The 27820-nt window shown below is 45.5% G+C and overlaps 1 protein-coding gene across 1 annotated transcript in view; it reads left to right on the forward strand.

Moving 5' to 3' along the window:
• THNSL2 (threonine synthase like 2) overlaps positions 1-27820 on the forward strand; it is a 385764-nt gene that overhangs the window by 185589 nt on the left and 172355 nt on the right. The window lies entirely within an intron of this gene.

Here is a 27820-nt window from a genome sequence, read left to right on the forward strand (position 1 = left end):
CTTTCCAAAGATGCACATTTCAATGGAAGATACAAATCCATACATTTCTACATTCAGGGCTCGATTCTGAAGTGGGCGTTAAGTACCGAAAAGGTTGGAGAAAGCGTTAACAACCTTTTCGGTACTTATGAGCTATTCTGAAGGTGGCGCATTCTTTTCTGAAGTCGGAATGAATGCACCACTTTCAGAATAAATGTGGTGGTTGCTAGGATGGGCGGGAAACCAACCTAGCAACCGTCCGTCACATTCGGTAACTGCTATTTAAAACAGCTATTCTTGTGGCACTCCTCCACTTTAGAATGTGCCTTAAAGTGGCACACATATACAGTAGAACGTTTGTGACGGTTGTGTGGAGAAGTGCCACAGGAAGCCGCTCATTCAGTGCAGTTGGGTGGGTAAATAGTGGGGACAGATCGATGAATGTTCTTACCACAGTTAACAGTGAGATATTTCTTTACTCCTGGAAGACATGGATTTCCAAAGTGTTGGTCGTTTAAAGTGACCATAGACCTCTGTTTTCCATAACACTTCCTCGACAGAACCTGTAAGGCAGAATGGGTCCAGCAGTCTGTAAGGAAAGCACCACAGACACAGTCTTGATGTAGCCTAATACGGGAAGAGGCATATGTGAATGAAAGAAGGTAATAAGAAATAGTTTAATTAAGTAGCATTCTATAGGTTTATGTGATGAAGGGATTAAGAGAGTCACTATCGTTCAATAGATGTAACATTCACAATAGGAAGGATGAGCATAACATGACAGGATATAATGGGTTTCCCAATAAAGAAAAAAAGGATACAAATACTAAAGTTTAGTCTCTTCCTCTACGGGTGCTACCGTGATCTTGGCAGCACTTTCGTAAAATAATGATTTTCTTATTATTTAACGAGAGTGCTGCCGAGATTTTCCATTCTGCCCGTTCTCCCGACTAACAGGCGGAATGCAGGCGGTGCAATGTTGTGCACTCATTGGATTCCCTGGCCCACTTAAGAATAGTGGTGGAGCCTGGGCGTCCAGATTTGGCACAGTAAAGTGTGCTGTTCTTGTTTTTCAATATGCAGAATACTACACACCTCCCTTCTTTACAGATTTTTACAATACAGAATACAAAATAAAAATAATAACAAAAATAACCAAACACATTTTCTCTGATTTGCAGCATAACTTTGATATATGAATGCGTCCACAACATTATGGATAATTACATTTGAATTACATTTGAAACACAGTATTAAATAATCAGTCTACATACTACATATGAAGGTCTACACTCTCTTTGGGCAACCGTAGTCATCTTTATTGTGTGGTCAATTACTTGACCTCAATTTCTCTTCATTATGGCATTTGGTTCGACTGTGGTAAACTCTATTGTTGTTCCAGACCTTAGCATCTGAGATCCTTACAGCCCCATGTAATAATTGCACTACTTTAACTGGCACTGACCAATCAAAACTCCTTCTTTCCTCCCTTGTGGAAGTTTAATACATACTTCATCCTCTACGTCAAACATCCTCCTCTTGTGGTTTTTCTTATATCAAAACACTCTTTATTTTGTATTTGTTTCTTACTAATGTTATTATTAACAGTCAGAAAATCAATTCTTCTCATACCTGCCCTACCAAACCATTGGTGGCATACTCTGGTGTTGGGCTTCCTTCCCCAGAGCATCTTAAACAGTAAAATAAGTTGTGGAATAAGGGGTAAATCGATATGCTACTACCACCTCATCAGCAGTTTTTCCCCAGTCCTTGCGTTCAGCAATGGCACCTCTAATACTGTCTTTGGTAAATCTATTTAATCTTTCTACTATTCCATTTGTCTCCGGATGATCAATTGAACTTGTTCTATCCTGTATCCCATTTCCTTTTAGAAACATTCCAATTCCTCCAAAAGCATTGCACACCATTATCCATATTAATAATTGATGGATAGCCTTCTCTCCTGAAAATCTAATCCAATAACTTGATTATTTCTCTTGTACATGTGATTTGTACCCATGAAGTTTCAACCCAATGAGATAACCATATCAACCAAAACAATAAAATACTTTAAATTTCCTTGTCACTGTACCAGTCCTAGAACGTCTAGTCGCACATGTTCCTACGGAATCTCAGGAATAGACATACGTGTCATGGGTTCTATTCTCATAACGTAACTTTTCCCAGATTCTTCACAAACCTGACACTCCCTGAATAATCTCTCCATGTGCAAGTCCATATCTTGCCACCAGAAATCTTGCCTAATAATTGTTCTGTTTTTGACAAACCTTGATGACCCTGATGGGCTCTGGCTAAAATGTTTCCTTACTCCTTCCGGAGGAAATAACTTGTCTCCCCTCATCAGCATACAACCTTTACAAGGTAACTCATCGAAAACCAACGTTACAGCATCAGGGATAGATCTTCTCCTTATTTGATAACTTTTCATCCTACAATCAATATGTGCTTTGGTGTCTCTCAAAACATCTTTCAACATGGCCTCCTGCCACTCTTCTTCTGAAACTACATCTTGATCCATCTCTATTTTTAATACTTGATCATCCATTTCATCATCACTCAAATCCTGTTCTTTAATCACATTGGTTAGTCTAGATAAACAATCTGCCACCAAATATTTCACTCTTGGTACATATTTGACATCCCATACATATTCCTGAAGACTGGCAACCCACTTCCTAATTCTGGAGTATACTTCATCTAAACCTTTGGAAGTCAAAATCTCCTTTAAGATTGTGTGATCTGAGTAAATGATAAACTTCACACCCCACAAAAATGAACAAATGTATCTATCGCCCATTTTACCATTAATAATTCCTTTTCAATTGTTGAGTAATTCTGTTCTGCTTCTTTTAATACTATGGAGGCAAATGTTACAGTGTATTCCTTCCCTTTACTCATTTGGGATAATACTGCACCCAACCCATGATTGCTGGCATCAGTGGTTACCACAGTCCTCCTACTTGAATCAGAACTATTTAGAGTCAGGGCTTTGTTTAAAGCAGCGTTGATGTCATGAAATTCTGCTTCACACGAATTGTCCCACTAGAATTTAACACCCTTCTTTGCAAGTTTCCTGATTTGTTCATGGACTTTGTTGCTAGGCCTGGGATATATTTTGAATAGTACTTAGCCACTCCTAAAAATGAAACAACTTGCAATTTATCACACAGACAAGGAAAATTCTAAATACTATTTACAAGCTCCTCGTTTGGTCTGATACCTCAGAAATCTCATGTCGAAGATATTAGAATACCGTTCTATGAAATTTACATTTTTCCCTACTAAGTGTCAAACCATATTTTAGAAAAATGTTTAGTACTTTGTTCAATTCAATATCCTATCATGTTCTTGTACAGTTTCTGCATATACTAATACATCATCATGAACACATAATTCCCGGGAGGATAGCTCAGCGGCAACGTGCGCGCCTTGGAAGCAAGACAACACGAAGCAACACAGGTTCGATCCCCGGTTCCGCGCTTAGAAACCGCTGCGTGTTTAAGCGCGTTATAAATAACGCAACTAAGACAAAAGAAAAAATTACGCTATAAAAAAAAAATTCCTGTAACAGCACCTCGATGCCCGTGGGCTGTGTGAGCGCTTTAAAAATGCTAAAAATAAATAAATAATACTCCTAGAACATCATGGAATAACTGGTACATCACACGTTGCAATACGGCCGCCTCAGACACTAGACCAAATGGCATACATTTACATTGAAATAAGCCCTAAAGCGTAATAAACACAGTGCTTTTCATGTAGTCTGGATGTAGTACTATTTGATGTTATGCAGACCTCAAGTCCAATGTACTCATGATCTTGGCTCCCTTTATAGTGCCCAACATTTCCATAATATTTGGCAATGGATGTCTATCAGATATGACAGAAGGATTTTCTGACCTCAAGTCAATACAGAGTCTCAGTTTTCCATTTGGTTTGTGGACAATTACAAGGGGGAAACCCCATTCAGAAGTCTGTCTTCTTAATCACTCCAAGTTCCTTTTTTACAGAAAGTCTGAGGTTTATGGGAGCAGACCTCACTTTCATCAGCTTTCATCCTTATCCTCTGCATGTAGCCTTTAAACCAACCTAAATCCTCCCAGAAAACCTCATGACTCCCACCAACAGATGATCATTTTCCATTCATACCATCTACAGCATACACCGCCTCCTCAGTGTTGGGGTGTAGTTTTATTTGTAATCTCTTTTGATAAGACCAGATCAGTAGAGGAAGACTTCCTTTATCTGAAACATAGACTCTTCCTTTGACAGTTCTATCTTTAAACTGCATTGTAGTCCAACACCAACCCAGAAGTTCAATGTGTTTCCCACTATATGCCACAGGTCTGATATCCACTTCATTAAGATTGCACTTCTTATGTAGATTAGTCTCAAAGATTTTCATTGGCATTAGGGTGTACTTTGCACCAGAATCTATGTCCATTTCAAAGTCTTTGAACTGTATCTTAATGGTTGACATTGGTTTCCCCATATCAGCATCCTCATCAGCAATACTATTAACAATTTCTTCCTCTATGGCATACATACATTCTCCGAGATCATCACATAACTCATCTACACATCCAAAATTCTCTTTCTTTTTTCCTGCAGCAATTTATAAAAGGACCCCTCTTGTTGGATCCTATACAGAAATATTTGTTGCTATCGAAAAAATCATTGCCATCAAAGCACACATACCTCTCCAGCTCTGAAATCTCTCCATTGGCTCCCAGTGGATGCAAGGATTACATTCAAAACCCTCTGCATTGTCCACAAGGCTTTCTGGGACCTGGATCTAAAATACCTTCAGCTGTCCCGGCGCAAATACCTCCCCTCTCGAGCTCTTCCTTCCTCTACCTCTAACTCCCTCAGGGTCAGTCGTTTTTCAAAGAAACGAGCTGGGGTTAGATCTCTGTCTTCGGCTGGGGCCTCCCTCTGGAGCAGCCTCCCTGACACTCTAAAACTTGAGGAGAACCATCTCCGGTTCCGGAAGCACCTCAAGACCTTCCTCTTTTCTTCTGCCTTCGCTCCCCCTCTCCCCTGCTGATCTGTTCTCTCTTGGCACCGTGCACCTGTCCAACCTCTGTCCTCCGGGCCCAGGTACCTGCTCACCCTGCCACCCTCTCGCACTGCCTCCGGGCCACCCCTTGCACTGGGGTCTGTATCTGTACCCATACAGCCCCCCTTTTTCTTTCTGCACTTATCAGAACTACCCTGTCTGCTGCCTTAAACCTAGCACTTGTAAATTGCTTGCTGCACTACCACTGTTTGTAGCCTTTATTGTTTATTTATTTCTTTATTATTAATTGTTTCTCCTCTGCTTCACACTTTCCACTTCTCCCCCCCTTTCATGCACTTTTCCCATCCGCCTCTTCCATGAACTTGCGCGTTCTCAATGTCACTGGGCCTAGTAAGATCGCTGTTTTGTTCTCCCCTGTTCCCCTCCCTTGCCTTGTCGCGCTCTGAAACACTTGTGTACGAGGGCGATAGAAATAAAATATCAATATCAATATATTTTTTAATACAGTAATATGGTAGCGTGTAGCTGCAGTCACAAAGCATTCATCGAAGCAGTGAATTTGACCCACTTGTGTATCTTCAATGGCTTCTTCACTCCAGTGTTTGTCACCTCACTGATAAGGTTAAACGAAATAGAGAAAAAGAAAATGTCGGCCAACATGCTCACGTTTAGAAGTGTCTTCAACAAATATTTATTCAGGTCGTCGTGGCAACAGACGCTAGCGTGCTTAGAAGTGCGTTTGTGTCGTTGTGGCAATGTAACGCTCTAAACACTTAACAAAACAAGCAGGTTTTGCGGCCCGAAATGAGCACAACAAGCACCCCAGAAGCATGGAATTACTCTGATTGCAGTGCACCGGGTAGCACAAGTTCAAATTAAATTGAAGTTCTGTTACAAAGCTCTGATACTTCAAAGTCCACAGTAAATAGGGCACAAAGCAATGTGCCGTCTGCAAAGTCACAAGTCTGTTCCCCAGAGCACGATGAAGCGCTCCTTCCCTCGCAGCAAATATGGGCAGTCTTTTGAATCGGAGGTAACGCAGGGTCATTCAGCAATGGATTGTAGTGCTCCGTCCTCCATGTAGAGCAAAGAACACAGGAATTGCCCGTTAACACGTCTCACAAGCCGCTGCGGCAAATATTGGCTCTGCTCCAACAGGATCCAACAGTAAAGTGAAGGTCCTTACTGGAAAATCCTTGCAAGTCCCAGGAAACAATCCGGCAGCAATAAGGATCCAGTAGTAGATGTCCACAACGCCAGTACTCAGTGAGGCCTCAGCGTTGACAAGCTTGTCGCCATTGAAAAGATGCAGACGCATAAAGTATGTTTTCTTCTTGTTTTATTAAGAGCTTCATGTACGCCCCACTGTCTTCCTCAGAGTCATCTTTCTTTCTCTTACTCTGCCTTTCCCAAGATGCACATTCCAATGGAAGAGGCACATCCATACAATTCTACATTCAGTGTTCTACATGTTTGTTCTTCAGTATGCAGAATACTACAACATTACTACTCGGCTGATGACTTTTGACGTCATAATACCTGCTGCTGGGGCTGCCATACAGAGGCAACTGGAGCGCTAATTAAAGAAGTTGTAGAAGTTGGCCTTGCCCCAACTCAAATCTCACACTGAACTTGTAGGTGGTCTCCATGACCATCAATCTGTATTCTGAGCATCCAGAGACATGGAAACTGCTCTACTGAACACCCGTGAAGAATTGCTTGCATGACTGGATTCCAACTCCCCAGCTGTACTCCTCCTACTTGATCTCTCCTCTGCCTTTGACACGGTTGTTAGGAAAGATTTCTCTGTACTGCACCTTCCCTTCCATCTTTATGTAACCCCCAAACTTGATGCTTTTATTTTTGACGCTGGCCTGCTTTTTTTGCAGTGCATTGAAGCCTTAAGCTTCACTACACTGGCTTTTGCTCATATGTTATTGGGAAACGGACATGTCCTTTAGGCTGTCAGTACTAGGAAACATTGTTTCCCTGAGTCGTGTTACTGTGTTACTACTTTTGGTTACTTTGTATCACTTGTACATTTTATCATTGTACAAAGCAGCTTACACTTTAGCACAATGCAGTACACTTTTTGTTTTGCGCTAGACTAACACTCAGATGATTTTTGGTTACTCTTGGTGTGCTAAAAGGATAAGCTGGTGGCAGCAGTGACTTTTTCACACTTTTTGGGACTTTTCGTTTTCGCCTTCCCGTGTTTAATGCATTACGCTACTAACTGTGACTAGTGTCCAAACATGGCCGTGCCACATGGTTTTTCGCTTGTCCTTCAGCCATCTTGTCTTTTACCCTTCTTCCTGGCATGTGAGGCCAGGAAAACCCTCATAAGGACTTCCAGTGCCAGGGAAAGCAGAAGCTTTTGGCAGGCTACTGGAGGGCTGTGTGTGTTTGCTGGCAGGATGTAGGCTGGGACTGTCTGGACTCAATCCACAAACTGGTTCTGGTATGTCTGAGTCATAGTGTTCCGGCCAGTGGTCCCGATTGGACAACTGGAAGGCTGTGTGTGTGGGCTACTTCTGGCATTGATAAATAAATAAAGCCATGACAAGCTTTTCAGATTCCTTTCTTCTAAAGTAGCTTTGTGTCTCACTTAAAAACCATCAATTAATAAGGAACTGTTGATGTTAATATTATTGTTTTGTACACAGCTGGAAGATTAGCATAGGAGAGAAATAATCTATCTGAATAGAAAAGGACTTTTGAGTGCATTGTATTAAACTCCATTTTGCTTTGCAACAAATCACAAGCTACATGTTATTATTTTAATTCAGCCCATCAGATTCTATATTGATTATGCATATTGTAAGGGTGCAGAAGGACGAGACTGTCATACACTTTTATTTTAACAGAAAATAAAGAGAAACCCTACCTCTCCCTAAGTCTAAGAGGGGTTTCCCGACCTCAACTAAAGTACTAGGGACTCAGTCAGGATGTCCATGTAAAACAAGTGTCCACCATCCTGTGTCAAAAAGCTATTTCTATCCCTTACATTTACAACTATACAACTAAACTAATGAAGTATTGGATTTTTTTGGTCCAGAAGAATGACTCCCTTCTTGGTAGGGTCTCCCTGGCAACCCTTTCTGGCTTTATCTGCTTCCTGGGCTTACCTGCCAGTCCCAGCAGGAGTCTGGTGGCTCTCTGCAGCACCTCTGTATCTACCTCAGTCCTCTTGGGTCGCCTCACCTCCCTCGTCTCATGGAAAGGGCCTCCCTATCGGGCAGAAGTGATGACATCCAAGGATTCGTCACAGTATCAACAAGTAGAAGACCTCTTGCATAAGAGTAAGCAAGTGTTAAAGGAGATGAAGGTGTGGCCATTTATGGATGTAAAATACCCCCTACTTTATTTAAAAAGGATATTTCCAATCACCTCCGTGATCTGTTACATTATAAAGAAACGTATCCTTCGGCCTCCTTCCTCTTGAAGAGGGCTGGTGAAGTTCGCCCCCTCCTTCCCTTTCCTATAACATACATGACGCGGAAGAAGGCCAGGAGATACCGAGATCGCCCATACTATTTCTGCCCAATTCTTAGTGCTCCAATGATTGATAAGTATGGCAAGAGATACCCCCTCAGCCAGCCCTACAGGCCAGGTGCGGTACAAGTCTACCACAGATTGGTCGAGGAGCCTCAGGCGGCAACTATGAGACCTCAATTGACAGTATTGATTAAAGCACCACAAAGCCATGTTGCTGACATCGATAGAGACACCACGACTTAGCAGAGTTAGACATGAATCTCACATGCCATCCGGACATCGGGACATGAACACACACTCGAATACATGAATAACACAAGTGTACAGTTCTATAGTTGGAGGACAGATACATATACATACTGCCATTGCTTTTATTATTTTGCCATTAGCTAAAAACAGCAACACAGAAGCCGAAAGAAGCAATAGATCCTGAGTAAAGCCTGCAGATGCTTATACATGAATAACCTTATGGAACTGCAGGAGCACCTATGGGGCCTGACAGAGCCAAGTGTGACTGACCTATGGATAATATAGCATAGCGCGAACACTTCAGGGACCGTGTTAAGGTTTAGGAAAATTTCAGCAGGCCACAAGCCTCTCAGCAAGAGCTGAGCTAAGTTGAATTCAGGCTGGACAACAGAAAATGTGTGAGACAGGACCCACTGCCAAGGCCACCAGATACTGATGACATTCCATTCCCTGAACGACAGTAACACCAGCTGCAGTAAATGAAAATAATTCTTCATAATTCAAAGCTGCACAGCTCCAAATCATGGTCTCTGAACATGGGACCCGGCCGACACAGACAATGGACAACAACCAGCGCTGGGAAAGGGAGCCGACCTCATGCCACCAGAACAAAGGTTGCAACAAAGATCTTACAATGTGACACAAGAGTTGCACGGAGCAGAAGAACACTCTGAGAGACTAAAGTGGTACACACAAGTTACAATGCAGACACAAAGTCATTCTTATTACCTTGAGAAGGTACATCAAGAACTGGGAATCTTTGCGGATCACAGGCCTGGGGACGTCAGCTCTAGCCAACCACAGATCAGTATTGTAGGGGTGGGTGGGTAGCAACGGACAAGAACTAATGATAAGACCCTTACACTGCAACTTTGTTATAGATAGAGACTTGGGGACAGATCAGGCCAGCCTGACATGGGAGAGCCAGTAGAATAACATGTTTAGGGGATGGCGATAGGTTTTTACCGCCACTGTTGTTTCCGGACCACCTGATCCCGACCCCTGCAGGCGGGAGGTGATGTTCCCGCCAGGTATGACCTGGCGGGTTTAACACTGCCCGCCTGCAGGCGGACGAGGAAACACCAGCAGCATTACGAGATGCTGCCGGTGTTTCCATGATCCCCATAGGACTCAATGGGAATGGGGATTATTAACACCATTCCGCCTCTGTGATTCCCGGAAACCAGGGTTGTAATGCCCCGGTAATTCCGTAAATCACGGCGGCGGAATGGTAATACGAGTCTGGCGGTAACCAGGCGGTTTTACCGCCTCGGTTACTGCCGGACTCGTAATGAGGCCCTGAGTCTTACGTGCCTCCTGGGGAAGGTGTTTGGCCTTCCACAAGTCTGCAAAAGCCTAATGGCCCTCTTGCATACCTCCAGAGATTATCCCAACAAGTTGGTAGCACAGAGGATGGTTGGCTGCGCCAGCCCGGCCCCAGGTTGGCTCCTTTGCCACCGAACCTGAGGTTACTGAGTATTGTGGAGTATTGCCGAGTATTGTTGAAGTATTGTGTTTAGTATTGTTATAGTGAGTAGGGATAGGACCGGTGTTAGAAGTCCTTTTTCCATGTTTAGGGCACATTCGGTATTCGAGGTAAAAGGTTCTGGTGAATAACCTAGACTATTGATTTGAGGGCTTGGATGACAAAAGTTATGTAAATAAGGTATTCCTGTGGGTTGGGCGTTTTAGCTGGGGTCATAGATGATGGTATCCCCAAGGGAGCTAGCCTAGATTGCGAAAGGTGAGTTGGCTGGTTAATTCTCCTGGAGTGAGGCGTTTCACACGTTAGGCGATGCAACGGGTGTAGTTCGATCACAACAAAATATTGGTATACTCTGCCTAGAAAGCAGGAAGACAGCTGTGGGGTTTTCGTGTGGGTTTGGGAGTAATGGGCTATTATAGTGTGCGTGCAATATTTGATTTACCCATGTCGTTTTGTTAGCTTGGTGACGTCACCCTAAGTTTTGCATATAGGACACAGAGAGCTTGAGACGGTGAGGAGCTAGTATTGAGAACGTGGGATTGGCAGACAAGGTGAACCAGTGGCCGATTGTGGTTGTGTGCCTGAGGAGGCAGCGATTGTGAACAAGGAGCAGTGCGCGGAGCACGCCTGATAAGTTGTAGAGCCAGAGAGGCTCGTAGAAACTGGAAAGTATCATTATTGCATTGTGACTTTTATCCCAAAACAGCAGATTATTGAAACCCTCGACTTGAGGTCAGGTAAAAGGTATTGATATGTATCAAGGTAACCGTGGGGGGACTACTCCCGTTCATCACTTGTATAAAACAATTCCACCTTATAAGGAAAAGATATGCAATTATAGCATAGAATGGTCTAAAAAACAGAATGTAAATTAACAAAACCATGAGCACCTTGTGGAAGTTTCTCCAAAGACGTGCAGCAATCACTATTGACACACATACAGGGTACCTATAAGGGGAAGTAATTGACCAAATGCATGCCCATATTCGAGATGTGGCGCATGTTTCAGGAGGGAAGGGTGATGCTGCGAGGCATCAGTCGAGGCTTAGTCAGCAGGAGGTGAAGGACCAAGGGACCCATCCGTCCGCACCTCCACCTGCCCCTCCGAGTGTAGTATCCGGTGATACAGACATTGAACAGGGAATGTAGCCAATGAGAGAACTAAGGGCAGCAGAGGAGTATTCAAATCCGACGTATAAGCCACCACCATACACTAAGGAGGATAAGCCAAAAAGCGCTGGCCAGCCAGCTGGTGATGCAGGGGCGAGCAGTGAGGTGCAGCAATGCATGAAGGAGGAGTTCGAGGGCATAGGCACGAATGAATGGATAGCAGCGCAAGTACTTTTGAAACTTCAAGGAAAGACAAACAGAGAGGCAGAAGGGGCAACCAATCTGATAGAAAACCTGAAAATGGACAGCGATACGACAGACTGGGCAGAACTAATGGTCAAGGAGGATTGGAGGGAGAAGGACATTAAGGTGAGATTAGAGCGTGAGGACAGAGAGAGGAGAGAGGAGATATCTATAGGAGGTTGACAGGGAACGAAGAAGAGAGGAAGAGAGGAAACACTTGGAAATTGAGCGGGAAGAAAGAATCGAGAGTGATCTCAAGGAAAGGAAGACAGTGGAAATGGAGATGAGGGAGAAAAGGGAGAGAGAACTGGAGATGGCAGAGAGACGGAGGGAGATAGCAGAGCAAGAGAAACGTAAGTTGGCTTAGAGGGAACAGAGGAACTCGCAGTTGGACAGACTGGTGGGGGAATGTGCGTGCAGGGAAGAGGATGAGCGAGCAATAAGATAATTGAGGACACAGACATCGCTGGATAGGCAAAAGAATAGATGCGAGGAGGACAAACTAGCTGAGCCAGATAGCACAAACTTACGAGGCAGGAGCGCGACAGAGGGAGAGGAGGGGCCGATTCAGAAGAGCAGGCAGAGCTGATGAACAACCTCTGCACCACACGCAACACATACGTTAATAGACTAAGGGATCTCCCAGGACGAAGTACGGGGGAGAAAGCCATAGCTTGTTCAAGAGGACGATTGTCTAGAGCTTATGACGATAACAGGAGGGTACCTACATTAGAACCAATAGGTGCATGCACAGCCATTGAGACCGAGAGAGGTCCACGAAAATTAGACTGACCAGAAGGACACCTGAGGAGGTGACGACATACTCACAGATACTTCTATTAGAGAGAGGAGGGTGAGACCTCAGTATGTGCCATGGAAGCAAACAGACAAGGAAAATGTGAAGTGTAGGTTACCGTCATTGAGCTCAGGAGCGGGGAAATTGATTTATGAGATGGAGAAGGTGACAACTGGCCACAGACTAGCAGTGGGTGATGTAAAGGGACTGTTAGTATCGATATTAGGAGACGCAGCTGATGACGTATGGAAAAGGGCAGGGTTCCCAGTGGAGACGACACAGAACACAGCGCACAATGGGGCACCATTTGCAAACTGGAGGGCAGCAGTTTGGCAAGCATTACAAACACAATACCCAGACACATCAGACATTGGAGCGATTACATCATGTAAAATGAGGGAAGATTAAGATCCTGTGCAGTACATTCAGGAGATTCAAGAGCTTTGGCGCCTTGAAACCTGAGAGCGTTGGGACAAAACAGTAGCAATATTTTATTACATATTAGTGCAGGGACTACCAAAGCCAGTTCAGAAGAGGTTGAAGAAATTAGTAGGAATGGAAGCGAAAGGATTGCAGAGATACAGATCACAATAGTGCATCATTGTAGACTATGGCAGGATAAGGTTAAGCAAAAAGCGGAAGACAGGAAGGCAGATGAAGCAAAACTAGTACAGAGAAAGCTATCAAAGTATGCAATGGAAGGGGCGGTTATAACTAGTCCGACCCCACAGACACATCAGCAACAACAGTTTGCACCGCCCATGGGGGAGGATACATGGGGCGGGGCAGCCCAGAGCATGGGTTCCGAGGAAGGGGCGGCCTACAAAGGTGGCATGGCTTCAGGCCACAGATGCTTCACAACCAAGGGTGGTTTTCCGGAGGGTTTCAGAAGTATGGACAACAGATGCAACAGAACTCAGGAGATTTTTCAGGGCGTTTTCAGGGACAAGGGAGGGAGCACCACAGTGCTGGACTTGCGGGCAGCTAGGCACATCTAAAGGGTTTGTCGATTTAGAGGGGTGCAACAGAATTGGGGAGAGCAAGGCCAGCAGCCATATCAAGGGTGACAAGAAGGTTACTATGCACAAGATCAACAGTCGCAAGGGCAGATGCAGGGTATAGATCTACAGATGCCACAAACACAACCACAGGAACAAGTGCAGCCACAAGTACAGATGCAGGTACCACAGATGTCAGCACTGATAACACAGTATCTACAAGCCCCACAGACAAGAGGAAGCACACAACAACTAGCACAGATACAGAATGAAGACGCACCAGCACCCATGGACACAGTGGCAACAGTACCCATCTGACGAATGGGAGGAGTTACCATGGTGGGGAATTACAGGGAACGGGTTATTCATGTACCCCCAATAGGAAAGCCCAGAGACGAACTTGATGTGTCCCATCCTGTCGATCACACCCAACCCTGCAAAGGAACCTCGCATAGGGGTGGCGATAGGTGACAACTTTGTTTCCTTTCTTGTTGACACTGGGGCGACTAGGTCATGCATTAGCGAAGGAACATTTATGTTGTCAAGGGATGCCATGAATAATCAAGCATTCTCTGGGGCTCAAGAAGTGGTTCCTTAGATCACGACTTATCACTACCTTTGCTTTACTCTTGACAGACACCTGTAAATATATTGGGACAAGACATCATGAGCAGACTAAACATGACCATCTCATATACAGACAAAGGCATATTGTGTTCAACACAAGGCATACACATGTTAAATGTAAAGCAAATTGTTCAAGCATATTGTGGACATACGGTACAAAGGGGGGTTTTAGGGGACCCAGAGATGTTGATGTCTTAATGTAATAAGCAATGTTTATTGCAGATGTTAGCCGGGGCATATTGGCTACAAAACAAAGATAGTTGTTCTATTGGTTAGCATCCAGAAATCTTGTTGTGTTGTAATTACAGACAATAAGACAGACAAAAAAATCAAAATTACTAATTTGGCATCTGCAACCTAAAAAAAAAATCTTTGAGTAAAACTGCTCATGCGAGAAGCAGTCTTCCCTTAAGGTCAATCCTTGCTACCTTTAAAGTCTGTCCCTGAGATTTGTTGATGGTCATGCCAAAACAAACCTTTAAGGGGAACTGAAGTCTTGAAGGGATGACATTTTTTCTCTCAAACATTACTCTGCAACCAATTTTAAGAATATAATGAAGATTTAAAATGTGAATTTTACCTTTCCTAACATCTTCGGTTTCTGAGATATAGATATTATTGTATAGTGCTTGGGATGGATGCAGGAGCCTGGTGATGTATGAGAGAATGTTTGGTGTAACAGTGAGAATGTTATGGTGTGAGTGAGAGAATGCTTGTAGCTAAGGTTCCAGACTCAGGCAGTTGGAGAGTCCCTGTCTGGGTGATGGGAGCTAGTGGTTCTCACAGTGTCATTGTGTTTTAACTTCATGTAACTGGAATAAAGTAACTTGCTGCAACCTACCTGATGTGCCTCAGGATCCTACTTTACTTCACTGGCGACAAGCTGGTCTCTGTGTGTGAGGCCTGGCGACGTACCTACGTGGAAGGAGAAGAAGTTCAAAGTTACATGTCTGCTGCAGGGGGTGCAGAAAAGAAGTAGGAGGAACCACTGCCCCCACAAGTAAGTCACCATCAACCATGGAGAAGAAGGAGGGGAGGGCTTGGGCAAAGTTTAGAGGGAGCTGCTGCCACAGTGGAAGACCCAGAGGAAAGCAAAGTAAGGGGATGCTGTGTTCCCATTAGAAGTGCAAGGGCATGGGAAATGTGCGCAGTATCCAAAGAGACCCAGGGTGAAGAAGAGTGGCCAGAGGAAGGGGTACCAGCTGTAAAGAGAACACCCCTGTGATACCCAGAGACGAAGGAGGGCTACCCACAGCACACTGAAAAGTCCCAGGGTGAAGAATCGGCTGTGAAATGTCCCAGGGTGAAGAATTGGCTGTGAAATGTCCCAAGGGTGAAGAACTGGCTGTGAAATGTCCCAGGGTGAAGCCATGGCTATGAAAGTAAGGCAAAGCAAGCAGAAGTTCCCTGACTTGGTAATATGGCAACATGTGTAAAGATGAAGCAGAGTGTGCAGTGCATTAGTAATGGTCCTATTCCAGGCCCGAAGCCTTGGCAAAGAAGAGGCAGAGAGTTATTTCCCATGTGATGGGCACAACAAAAGAAATGTGAGAAGAAGGTGCCCAGCAAGGAAATTATAGCTTAGAAATGGGTGCTGAATAGAATACGCTGTCTTTACCGTTATGTAGTATATCTAAGAGGTGAGGAAGGGACACTAGTGCTGATGTAGTGAACGAGAAGCCATTGGGGCTGGAGAGCTCTGACGTGCTTGGTGAGCAGGGCACAAATGATGGCATCGAGTCAGTGCAGGGTGATGGGGAACGCATCATTGTTCCGATTCTCACCATGGTGAACGTATCAACATTCCGATCCTCGTCATGGAGAACAGGATTGTTGATCTGGGAAGTAAAGAGGTTGATATGCGAGAGGGAAGCACCCGTCAACGCTGATGAAACGTGGTGATGTCAGTATCGGGTAGGGCAGGTTTATGCTATGCCCACTCAGTGCATGGGCTCGTGTTTAGCGATGATGCAGTAATGTGAGCAGAAGCCACGGCGTACGCCATGATGATTACCAGACGATGGGTTATAGTCAGCGGATAAACAGGAAGAACGGAGGTTACTTCCAGGTATGGTAGGAATGCTGAATCTGCGGCACAGGAAGAACTAAGCTTGTTATGGAGATAGGTGCGCGTTATTCAGGTTCAGGAACTGATTTCATGGAAATTTGAGATTGTCTTGCAAGAAGGCTCACAGGAGTAATGGTTGGCCATATCAAGGGTGTCAGTGATGTGTATGACATTTTAGTATAAGTTGTCGGCATTGTGGCTTTAAAAAAAAGGGGTAGCATGAAGAAAGTTGATATAAATTGGTGCCATACTGTGGTTGCTGGGAGATGGTGTAACCGATATTCAATCAACACTACAGCTAAGTCAATGCCTAGTCTGGGATGCTGAGGAAAACCCTTATTGATGTATTTTTATATCCAGTTCAGTACTCTGGATGACAACCCTTGTATAACACCCCCCTCTTAGAATCCCCCTGACCCCACTGAGCCAAGAAGTAGGTTTGTTTTGCAAATTAAAAGGTTTATTTGAAAATGTAAACAATATATATATATATATATATATATATATATCACACTTCTATAAATAAATTGATAATGGATATTACACTTGTGAATATGAGCAGTAGTCCGCAAGAGGTAACTTATAAATAGGAACAGAAGAATAAGGTGGGAAAGAATGCTTTATATGGTTCAAGAAAACGCAAGGTGGAATAAAATGCAGTACAGAAATAACTTATGATTTTAGCAAAAGGTAATATGATCACTTTTTCTTTTGACAATTCACTCCCCCCCTATGCAATACAAGAAATGGAAGGAGAGCACACAGTCTTCAAGAATCCCAACAAATCACACTTTATAATGCAATACACAGTTCCAGTTCCCCCAGCAAGCTTAGAGAAAACAGGGATGAGTTTTAAACACAGGCAAATTACTTTAATGTGGTTTGCAAGGAAGTGAAAAGGTGCTAAAATTGCTTTTAATTCCCTCTAGAGGTTCAGGGTAGGCGATGGCTACTTTATATTAGTTCAGGCTCACTTTAACTATACTATATGAAGGATTAGCAGATTGCAAAGAGAGAAGCAAAAAGCTGCTGATTTCTAGAGATGAAGAAATCGGGCCAAATCGCAAATCGCGGTAAATTTCGCGAGTGCGTGTCTTGCGATTACGGAAAAAGTATAGGAAGTTGAGTCTAGGTTTGTTGGAAAGCCTAAATTTCGTTCCTAGCCCAAACGGTTCAAGAGATACGGACGATTTAATAAAGGTAGATTTTCGGATTTAAAGTAAAACTCAAAATGACAGGTGACAGCTTGCAGCTGCAGAATTGACAGGTGACAGTTGTGCAGCTTTAAAAATGACAGATGACACGATTTCTAGGAGGCTGTTCTAATTAGGTTAAAATAGTTTGGATTAGATTATTTTAACTAAGAGATTGGGTTCTGCACAGTTCTGGCGGTACTCAAAATATATTTTGGGCAGGAATGGGCCTCACCACGGATCTGGTCAGGTTTTGGACTGGACTCCGGTTCTGCTCACAGCGTCTGGGTCAGCTCTGCTCTGCTGGTCTAGCCTCTCTGGATACGGCGGGTCAATCAGGCACCGGTTCTGCTCACCGCGGTCTGGTTTGTGGTTCTCTCGGGTTCCGGATACAGCACTGCTTTCAGGATACTGCTACAGGTTCTTGCAAAAATTCTTGGCAAAAATTCAAACAGCAGCTGTTGAATAGTTTGGTTGGTTTTGAGGCCTGCTGAAGAGGATTCAGCTGGTGGATTCAGGCCTCTCTGCTACAAATTCTGGAGTTAATTTCTGCTACAGGTTCTGGAGATTGATGGATTTGAAGTCTGGATCTCTGGATGTGAAGTCGTCGGTCAGCATGCTCCGCAGCAAATGGAATTGAATGTCTCTACCTGTCCCAGCAGTCTCTTTTTATGTGTTTTGAAAATGGGTGTGTGCTTGGCCTAGCTAAGCCTGCCCCTCTCTACTTGTCATTGGCGCAATTCTCCCCTCTCCCATGATTGGGTGAAGGAAATGGATTGTCATCATGATGAGGTCTGTTTATTGGTCAGAGGATCCTCCCCTGGTCAATTTGCACACAAATCTATTTCTGACCCAAATACATATTTATCTATGTACCATTTTTCTACTATTATAGGTCCAGTTAACATATTTTCTGTAGCACCAAACCATCCGATCCCTGTCTTTGTACGATATTGTGTCCACTGATGACAATATTCTCCCCTTTTCATCCAGAGAAAGACCTCTAAACCTGGCCAGATTGTACACAAATGTGCACCAGGGATATGGGTTACAGATGATAAAGTGTCAGATTTTTAACATGCATACATTTGGAGTAACAACCTTTTTTCCGCTACTATCCCCAGGAACATACCACAGGGTCCTAACACCTCTTAAAATGTGCACAGAAAAATCACAAGAATAATGATATTACTTATATAATTCTGACAAGTCCGCACTATGAGTTATCTATCTTTTTAAAATTATGCCCTGGTCAAACAGGGGTGTGGTTTAGGTTCCAAAGCACATGGGGGAAGCTTCTGCCTGCCCCACCTCCAGCTCGGGTGGCTCCGAGAGGCACTTCTCTTCCCACTTCTCCCAAGAGGAAGCCACTTTACGACCCCCCAATATAACATTTGCCTGAGCCCAGGACAGTGCTTTGTTTAACCTCCTGCAGGCTGCAGGCCCCCTCCCTTAATTCAATCAGAGAGGTGTCAACTCCTTTTGGCAAGGGGCAGCAGGATGCAGCTAGGCCTGGGAAGAGTGGCTGAGCAGGTTTCAACTCCTGTCAGGGGTAGTTGTCAGGCAGAATCCAGTTGCATTAAGCCAGGTTTCAGCTAAATGTCACTTTTTGTTCCCAGTTTAAATCAAACTTACAATTTTTACCTATACATTAAATAATTACTTCCTTCAAGTCATTTCAGAATATAGTTTTACATTCTTCCACCTCTTAGCAAGTCTTTCCTTGGCCTGGTTTCGGTTCATTTGTTCAGTGTTACACAAAAGTCTGGTGTTTTTAAAACGCCGGCTTTCTGATAGTGGTGAGCACCGGTATTGCAACCATTTTTGGGATTAAGAAAATTAATACCCCACAGTTCTGAGTTGCTTTTTGGCAATCAGCATTGCCATTCCCAATGATTTCAGGCTACTGTGTGTGTAGCCCAATGGTGGTTTTAGGCAGTGCCCTCCTGTGCTCACAACATAGGCAAAAATGGGTGGCAGCCTATTCGTCATGTTTTCCCTGTGCACTCTCTGGGGAGTTCTGGCCATCATGATGTTTTCCATGCCAGTACTGCACAGTTTTGTGGTAGGGCTTGGATGCATGGGTAAAAACATCCCACAAGCCCCCCCCTCTTGCGATGGCCATTCTGTCCTTTCACTGATGGAACTCGCAAGATCTGGGATGTTCGCCTCCTCTTCTTCCAATTCCATAGATGGCACAGTTCAGCATCTTTTCCTCCCTCCAGTCGATCAATCAGTTATTCTTGCTGGTCCTGATGGGAGGATTGGGCGGTACCCTGGGCCCCTCGGGTCTCTGCTCCCGGTCCCCGGTCGTCCTCCTTGGTCAGTCTCCATGGTTTCATCTCTCCTAGGATGATAAAGCAAAGCGGCAATACACATTCCTAGACATTTCTTCCCCACCATTGATATGGTGGGGTGGCATATACATTTTATAGTCCAAACATTTGCGTTCTTATTTTAACCAAAACAAGATACAATTATAAGACATTTTCTTTCCAAATCATAATATTTTAGAGACTATATGTGGGATATTTTAGGACTGGAATTGAATTATTCTGGAGCGGTCCCCTCTGGTATTGCAGAGGACTCCTCCAGTTGTTGCAGAGTGTGTCTGGGATGGCAACACTTTAGCTGATTTATATGGACCCACTTGTCTTCCCCCTCTGCCAAACCGCCTTTGGGGATGCAGATCTTGTAGGCCACAGGGGAGATTTTGTCTATAATTTCAAACGGTCCCTTCCATGTAGGCAAACATTTTCGCTGTTTGGCCTGGTTCCTTTGGAAATTGTATAGATAGCCCCGGTCCCCCACAGTATATTCCCTCCTGGTGGTCTTCAGGTCATAGTGGGTTTTCATGCTATCAGCTGATCTTTCTAGATTCCGCTGAGCATAGGCAAAAGCATGCTGAAGGTGTTTCCTTAAATTCTCCACATACTCATGAGTTGTGGAGGTATTTATCAGTGTCTGCTCTTGAGTCCTGTAGAGCAAATGCCGGGGAAGCACCAACTTGCGTCCAGTCATCAACTCAAATGGTGACATTTTAGTTGCAGATGAAAGGGTAGATCTGATGGCCATTAGGACCAGAGGTAATCGGATATCCCAACTTGGCCCAGAATCTGCCACAAACTTTTTTAATATGCTCCCAATGGTTCGGTTGTATCTCTCTACTGCTCCAGAAGAAGCTGGCCTGTAAGCTATGTGTAGCTTCCTTTTAACACCCAGTATCTCCCACATCTGTGTCATTACTTCACTGGTGAAGTGGCTACCCCTGTCTGACTCACTCCTTTGAGGTAGACCAAAACGGGAAAAGATGTGGTTAATCATCAGGGGCAGCTGCTGTTTCTGCCTTGCAGTTTGGGGAGGGGAGACATTCCACCCACTTGGTAAACAAGCATGTAACGGTCAACATGTACTTGTTTCCTCTAGACAAGCGAATTACAGGGCCTATAAAGTCGATTTGCAAATCTGACCATGGCAGTGTCATCCCCCTCTTTTGGAGAGGTGCACGGTGTGTGAGGGATGATGGCTGAAATTGTGCACACACAAGACACCCCTTCAAGTATTGGTCGAGGTCCTGCCCCATGTGTGGCCAGTATGCAACCTCTCTTAAGATTTCCAGTGTTGTGTGAAACCCCCTATGACCGGCAGTGGCCGCATCATGGGCGTGACTTAACATCAGGCTTCGGAATAAGGTAGGAACCACCCACTGATCATGGCCAGCTTGGGATTTCCTTACCACCAACCGTCTTGGATTCGGAACATCTTTGGACATTTCATCAACACTCTTAGGTCCTCTTTCCCAATGTAATCGGTATCCGTCAGGGGAAAGTTCTCAGGGTCCTCAAGGTGTTGGTAAAATTTACCCATAATTGGATCCACCGTCTGAGCTGTAATCAAATCAGCATCAGGGGTCTCCTTACTCCATTGTGCAGTTGAAAGATCATTGTGAGCATTGGTCTGGGACCTAGTGATGGCAGTGACCTGGATTTCCCCCAACAGGGACTCTATTTCTATTAGATCCCCTTGGATGGCCACGGTTTTGGCCAGCTGATCAGCTAAGTCATTTCCAGTTTTGTCTGGTCCCTCTACTTTGGAAGGACCCTTGATCTTTTTCCAGTAGATGGTCATCCCATTCGATGTGACCAGATTATCTATGTTTTGGATTAACTTCCCATGTTTCAGGGGTTTGTTATTAGCACATAACATGCCTCTGGTTTTCCAATTAACCAGGTGCTCCACGAACCCCTTCCGTACATAATCCGAATCTGTGATTATGACCAGTTCGTGGAGTTGATGTTGGACAGCAGTGAGGATGGCCTGATGCACAGCCATCAATTCTGCCACCTGACTACTTCGGGGACCAATTTTGTATCCAGCGGAAGGTTCTGGAAACTCCCTCACCCATGCATTCCCTACGCCGGCCACCAGTTCTTTCTCCCCGTTGTTGTCAACATGGTAAGAGCATCCATCCACATAGACAGTGGGCATTCCCTCACACTTGTCCTCTTCAAAGACTTTGTGTGGGGAATTAAGGTATGCCTCCATGTTGTCCTTGGTTTTTAGACTTTCGTCCTCGAGACAGTTTTCTCTGGCACAATCATGCAAGTCAGCCAGACCTTGCGCGAGAGGACTCTTCTTGTTTTGGCCATATCTGACCTCTACAGGAAAGCCTTGCATTGACAGAATCCAGGAAGTAATTTGGGAATTACATTTCCGTCCCGGATCCTGTCACTTTGGAGATATTGCAGAGGCTGGTGTGGAGTCTCCACTATGATGTGTTCCCCCTGGATGAACGGGCGGTAATTCTTCAATGCCGACACCGTTGCCAGGAGTGCCTTCTCACAATCGTTGAATTTTTCCTCCACAGAGGATAAAGTTTTGCTCGCATAGGAGATTACTTTATTGACCTTGTCATGCTTTTGGTATAATACTGCCGTCAAGCACGTATTAGAGAACCCTGTCTCCAGGAAGAACTCCTTATTTCTGACAGGGTAAGCAAGGCAAGGCGCTTGTGAGAGGCTTCTCTTGAGTTGTCTTACTGCCTCGGATTGTTCTGAAACCCATTCCCACTTGACCACCCCTTCAAGAGATGAATCAGGGGTCTAGTGATCTCTGCGTAGCCTTCAATGAACTTTTTGCTGTAATTAGTCAGTCCAAGGAGGCTCCTTAGTTCCCGCAGAGTTGTGGGATCCTTCAGTTTCTGGAGTGCTTCCACTTTCTTTTCTTGGGGACAGAGACCCTGAGGAGTAATCTCATGCCCCAAGAAATTAACACGGGTTCTACACCACTGTGCTTTCTGGAAGGAAAGTTTTGCTCCGGCGGCCCTCAACTGTGTCAGAACATAACAGATCTCCGCTATGTGTTCTTCCTTAGATGAACTTTTGATGAGGACATCATCTACATAAGCCAGGTTACCCCTCGCACCCAGGTCGGGCATGGCCTTATGTAGGAAAATGTTGAATTCATTGCCGGAGTTGAGGTGTCCGAAGGGAGTCCGGGTCCATGTGTACTGCTAGCCCCCAAAGGTAAAAGCCAGTTTGTATTGGTCCTCCCTACTGACAGGCACGGTCCAGTACCCATTGGTAAGGTCTATTGCAGTGAATACCTGCGACTCCTGGATCTGGGCCAGCCCTTGGTCAATGTAGGGAAGAGGCCATCAGGAAGTATGGACCCCTTTGTTGAGCTCCCTAAGGTCGGCGCAGAGTCTCCACTGGCCGTTTGGCTTCCCAGCACCGGATTATTGAAGGTGCTGTGTACTGGACGTATTATTCCCCGGGACTCAAGGTTCTTAATTATTTCAGTAAGGGACTCCATGGATGCGAGAGGCAAACGATATTGCTTCACAAACACTGGAGTCATTCCAGGGTCCGTGGGAATTGTTGTTGTGTGGATGTCGGTGCGACCACAGTCATATGAGTCTACCGCAAAGAGATCTTGGAAATCCAAGAAAACTTGTTTCAACTTTTGCTTCTGTTCCAGAGTCACGCAGGCATCAGCTAGGTTGACCCTCTCTTCCACCATCTGCCTGAAGCCTGGAAAGACTTCTGGTTTGGCTATCTCAGCGGCCTCCTCCAGCTGGGTGGAGAAGTCCCTGGTCAGAGTGCTGATTTGGACTGGAGGCTTCAGGTGGGAAAGGCAGCCCTCATGGACCTGAAAAATCACCTCATCCCTCCTGAAGTCACAAGTCACATCTTGCGTACCATAAGGGCAAGAAGTGTACACCAGGAAGGTCCCCCCCATGCCGGGTGAAAATCCTGTCTGGTGTTGTATTGTCCTCACTGTCACTGTCAAAACAGTCCTTGGGGATCGGTCCTAACAGTTAATTTCCTAAATCAAAGGAGAGATGTCGGTCATCAACCGCCATTCCAATGATGGTGCCTGCGGCTAGAGTAATACTCTTTAAGTCACTGTTATCCACCTCTATTGGAATGGTGTCATGTTCTATGTTGACTAATGGTGTTGGGTTTACCCCCAACCCTTGCTGTTGGAGAGAAGCATTTAGATGAATATAAGCATCAGGGTTTTTCAATTTTTGTCCTCTTTTAACTTTCACTTCCAGGGAGAATTGTCAGGTCCTTTCTGGGATGGTGACTTCCTCTTTAATCTGAATTTCAAGGGCATAAGGTAGCAATTGAGCTGACCTAAATGCTTTTTCTGAATCATCAAAGCCCATGGGATTATCCGCTAATTGGGACCAAGCTTTGAAGTTTATTAGGTCCAAACTAATGGCATAGCGATTGAGAATGTCACTGCCTAAGTAAAAGGCGGCAGTGACGTCTCGCACAACCCAACAATTATGGACTATGCTCTTGTTGCCAATGGAGATTTTGAGCATACACTTGCTTGGCAGGAGATGTTTGGAATTAGGTGCTTCCAGGTCCATTTCCCATGTGTCTATCAGTTTAAATGTGGGAATGGCTGGATCTTTTGGGAGTTGGCGGAACATGGCTTCGCTGATGAAGCTCTTACCGTTGTTCACACACACTCGAGCGAGAACAGAGTCCTTCCCATCATTTAACTGAACAGGGATGAACAACTGCTCTCCAATTTGCTGAATATCAGCCAGGCTCTGAGCTGATTTCACATCTTTCTGGACTATAGGAGTGGGAGTTTCTGATTGTGGATTAGTAAAGAATTTCAGGGTGTTTCCTTCCAGTGTGGAATACCACCTTAAACTGGAAGGAAGGTTGATTTTCCGAAATAGAGAGGACCCCCCATCACCAGTCTGTTGTCCTACTGCTATTATTGTCACGTCTGGAATTTGGTTGTTCTGGAAGTGAAATTCTACTTGGTCAGATTTTTGTTCAACCATGTGGCAGGTGCCATTTAAACTAACATGGTTGACACTCTGTTTTAATTTTATTGGTCGGCTAGTCTGGGTCCAGAGGACCTTGTTTACGCAATCTATTAGGGGTGGTAACCTTCTCAGGAGGTCATTCCCTAGTAAACAAGGGGTGCCCTCTGGAGTCACTACTATGACCGGGTGTTTCACCTTGTGTCGCCCAATTTTGATGTCCAAATCTGCAGTCCCCTCGACAGGAATTTCCTTCTCGTCAAAGTTCTGCAGTTGTCCAGGAAGAGAGGTGAGAGGAATACGGTAATTCTCCCCCTTCCTGCATTTAGTTCATCAAAGGCCCTTTTGGACAGAAGGGTAGCTTGGGATCCAGTGTCCACCAGTGCCAAAATTGTACCCTGCCCCTGTACTTGTACCGGGGCATAGTATCTTCCCTCCTTCTCCTCAAGGGGGCACAGATAATGCAAATTTTTGGACAACCGGTGGGCTAACTTTCTGGTTTTGGACATTGCTAGCGAAGAGATTTGGGCAGAATTCTGTGGAGAGCCTTGGGAATCTGAAAGAAAAAGTTGGCAACTGGAGATCCGAGCCATTGTGGGTTCCCCTGGTTCCGGTTCTGGGCCGCCACCCCCTTTTTGGAGGCAGTCACCAGGATGGGTTTGAACCAGGGGATTTTGGTATTGTCGGTTTTGGGATGAGATGATGGGCGGCAGTAGCTCAGTCTCCACATCTCCCCACTCTGAATTGGCAGCCCTGGGGACCCATTTTTCCTTGGGAGGAGTTCCCCCATCTCTAAAGGAGAAGATCCTTTCCCCAGGATCCTCTGAGGATCCCTCTCCCTCAAATTGGAAGATCTGTACCTCCTCCACAAACAGGGCCTGTTTGGGTACTTTGTTTCTCCTACCTCCTCTCTGCTCCTTGGGTGGCAGACTTTCATGGGTAGGAGATTTTGTTTCCGGTTCCTGGTTTTCCAGGGGCTGTTTACAAGTTGGGAAGTAGGCTTCCTCCAAGGCTTTACACCCCCCTTCCCCTTGTGCCTCCTCCCTGGGAACCAGTGGGTTATCGGGGTGCTGCCCCCGTCATTGTTATGGAGCACCAGGTCCAGAGTTTGGGGCATTCTGCGGTGGCATACTCATCTGAGGGTTCTGTTGAGCCCTCAGTATGTGACCCAGATCCCGTGCCATATTTTGGACCTGGCGCTCAAGTTGTGAAACCCGCTCAGGCTGATACGGGGCTCTATTTTCTCCCCTGGGCTGATCCCGGGAAGGGTAGCTATCCCTTCTCTGGTAGTACCCCTGGTTGGGAAGATTTTGGTACCCCTCCACCCTTGGCCTCCCCTCTCCCGGATTAGGTTGTCTGGGCTCAGGGAATTGGGGAAAGAAGGATGGATGATTTTGGGGCTGGAAATTGGGTGGATACCTGGGGAAAAAGTTCTGACCAGGATTTGGTGAATTTCTGCCCTCCTGGGGGAAGTTAGGAGGGAAGTTCCCCGGGTCAGGTGCTTGGCTGGATCCCCCCCTTGGGCTGGAGGAGTCCACACATAACCCAGGATTGGTCGGTTTCCCTTGTAGCGGGGACTTACATAGTCAGGGGAGCGGGGGACCCCATTTGTGGGACTACCTCCTCGACTCCCTGTCTGTGACTGGCCCGAGGGCCTTCTGGGCTGTGAATTATTTGGTGCAGGCAGGTTTTTAGGCCCCCCCATCTCCAAATCTAAAACGGGGGCAACCTTTACCTCTGCCACCTTGGCAACAGCAGGGGGGCTGTTGGTTTTGGGGTTTTTCGGCGCGTTATTTTTATTTTCGATGGGCTTCTGCACGTCATAGATCCGGGTAGCCTGTTCAATGACCCAGTCTAAAGATCTTTTCTCATGAAAATCTCTCACGAGCTGGGTCATTATGTATTTGGGTAAGGCATGGAAAAACGTATTGATAAATTCTCTGCTATCCGTGCGCACCCGTCTGGTGGTCTGCGCAAAAGCACGCTTTAATTCTTGCACAAACTCTTGTGGGGCCTGATCCTCCCCACATTGCAAATTGTAGGCTGCCTTGCGAGCTTCTTGAGGATTTTGGGCACAGAAAAATGTTTCAAGATGGCCGCCCTGTATGTGGACCACCTTCAATGGTTTTGATCCTCCAGCCCCGCAAATAAACTGGAGTATTCTGGTGAGAAGGTCCACTTTACATATTGAATACAGCTTTGGCTGTCCTTCAAATGGAAAGTCTCCATCATTTGCTCATAGAGCTCCAAGTGTTCCCAAACAGAATACTTGGCGTTCTTATGATAAGGCGTGATGACACTCCTTATTGCCTTTATTTGTTTCAATGGGTCCTTAAGCAAGGCCCTTTTTGCCTTATTGGCCTTTTTGGTTCGGGTAACCCTGGTCCATTCATCCTCCGACTCAGAAGCGCTGCTCCCAGAGGTGCCCGTCTGATCTTCCAGGTTTTCCCGGATTCTGCGAGCCTGGGAATGGCTGGCAGAATGTGGGGACCTGGTCTCCTGTGTCCTGTAATGCTCAGAGGAGTCTTCAGATCCCTCCTTGCTGCCAGGATTTGATGGGTACCCCCCCCACTGACCTAACTGGGCAGAGGTTTTCAGGATGCCCTTAATGGGCCTACTCTCCTGGGGTTCCCTACTAAATTGCACTGTGCTTGGGTGCCCATACTCGGATGCCCGCCCATCCATGGGAGGTACTGGCCTATGAGCCCCATACTTCTAGCTGGATATCCCCGTGGCCCTGGGCTCATGTGCGCGAGGGGACATGGGGGTGGCAGAGTCCAGGGATTGGGAGAGATGAAGGCCTCTGGTACTAGGGCTCCTAAGGTTATGCTCAGGAGTTTCTCTTTCCCAGCGAACCTCATCTCTATCCGCCCCTGCTTCCTGTTGCAATGCAAGAGCCTGCGCTTTCAGTTCCTCAGTTAAGGCCTTACTACACTCTATCAGTTTCTCCTGCATCGCTACCTGTTGCTGGAGCCTATCATTGTGCTGGCAGAGAGCCTCATTCTCTCTCTGTGCCTCCTGATTGGCCCTGGAGTACTGGGCCAGTCTCTGCTGCAGGAGGGTTACCTCCTCAGTTCCATCCCTACTGGCCTGCTCCTTTCTTGCCAGAGCCTCCTCCACCCTCCTGGTGTGATCTAGCAAGCCCTGATGCTCTTTTTGGAGGTCACCCAGCCCCTGGAGGGCCAAGTGATTTTCTTCAATTTTTCTTTTTAAATGGCAGACTTCCTGGCCTAAGGTA

The sequence above is a fragment of the Ambystoma mexicanum genome, chromosome 6q (assembly GCF_040938575.1).
Source record: "Ambystoma mexicanum isolate Mex_15411 chromosome 6q, UKY_AmexF1_1, whole genome shotgun sequence".
NCBI lineage: Eukaryota > Metazoa > Chordata > Amphibia > Caudata > Ambystomatidae > Ambystoma > Ambystoma mexicanum.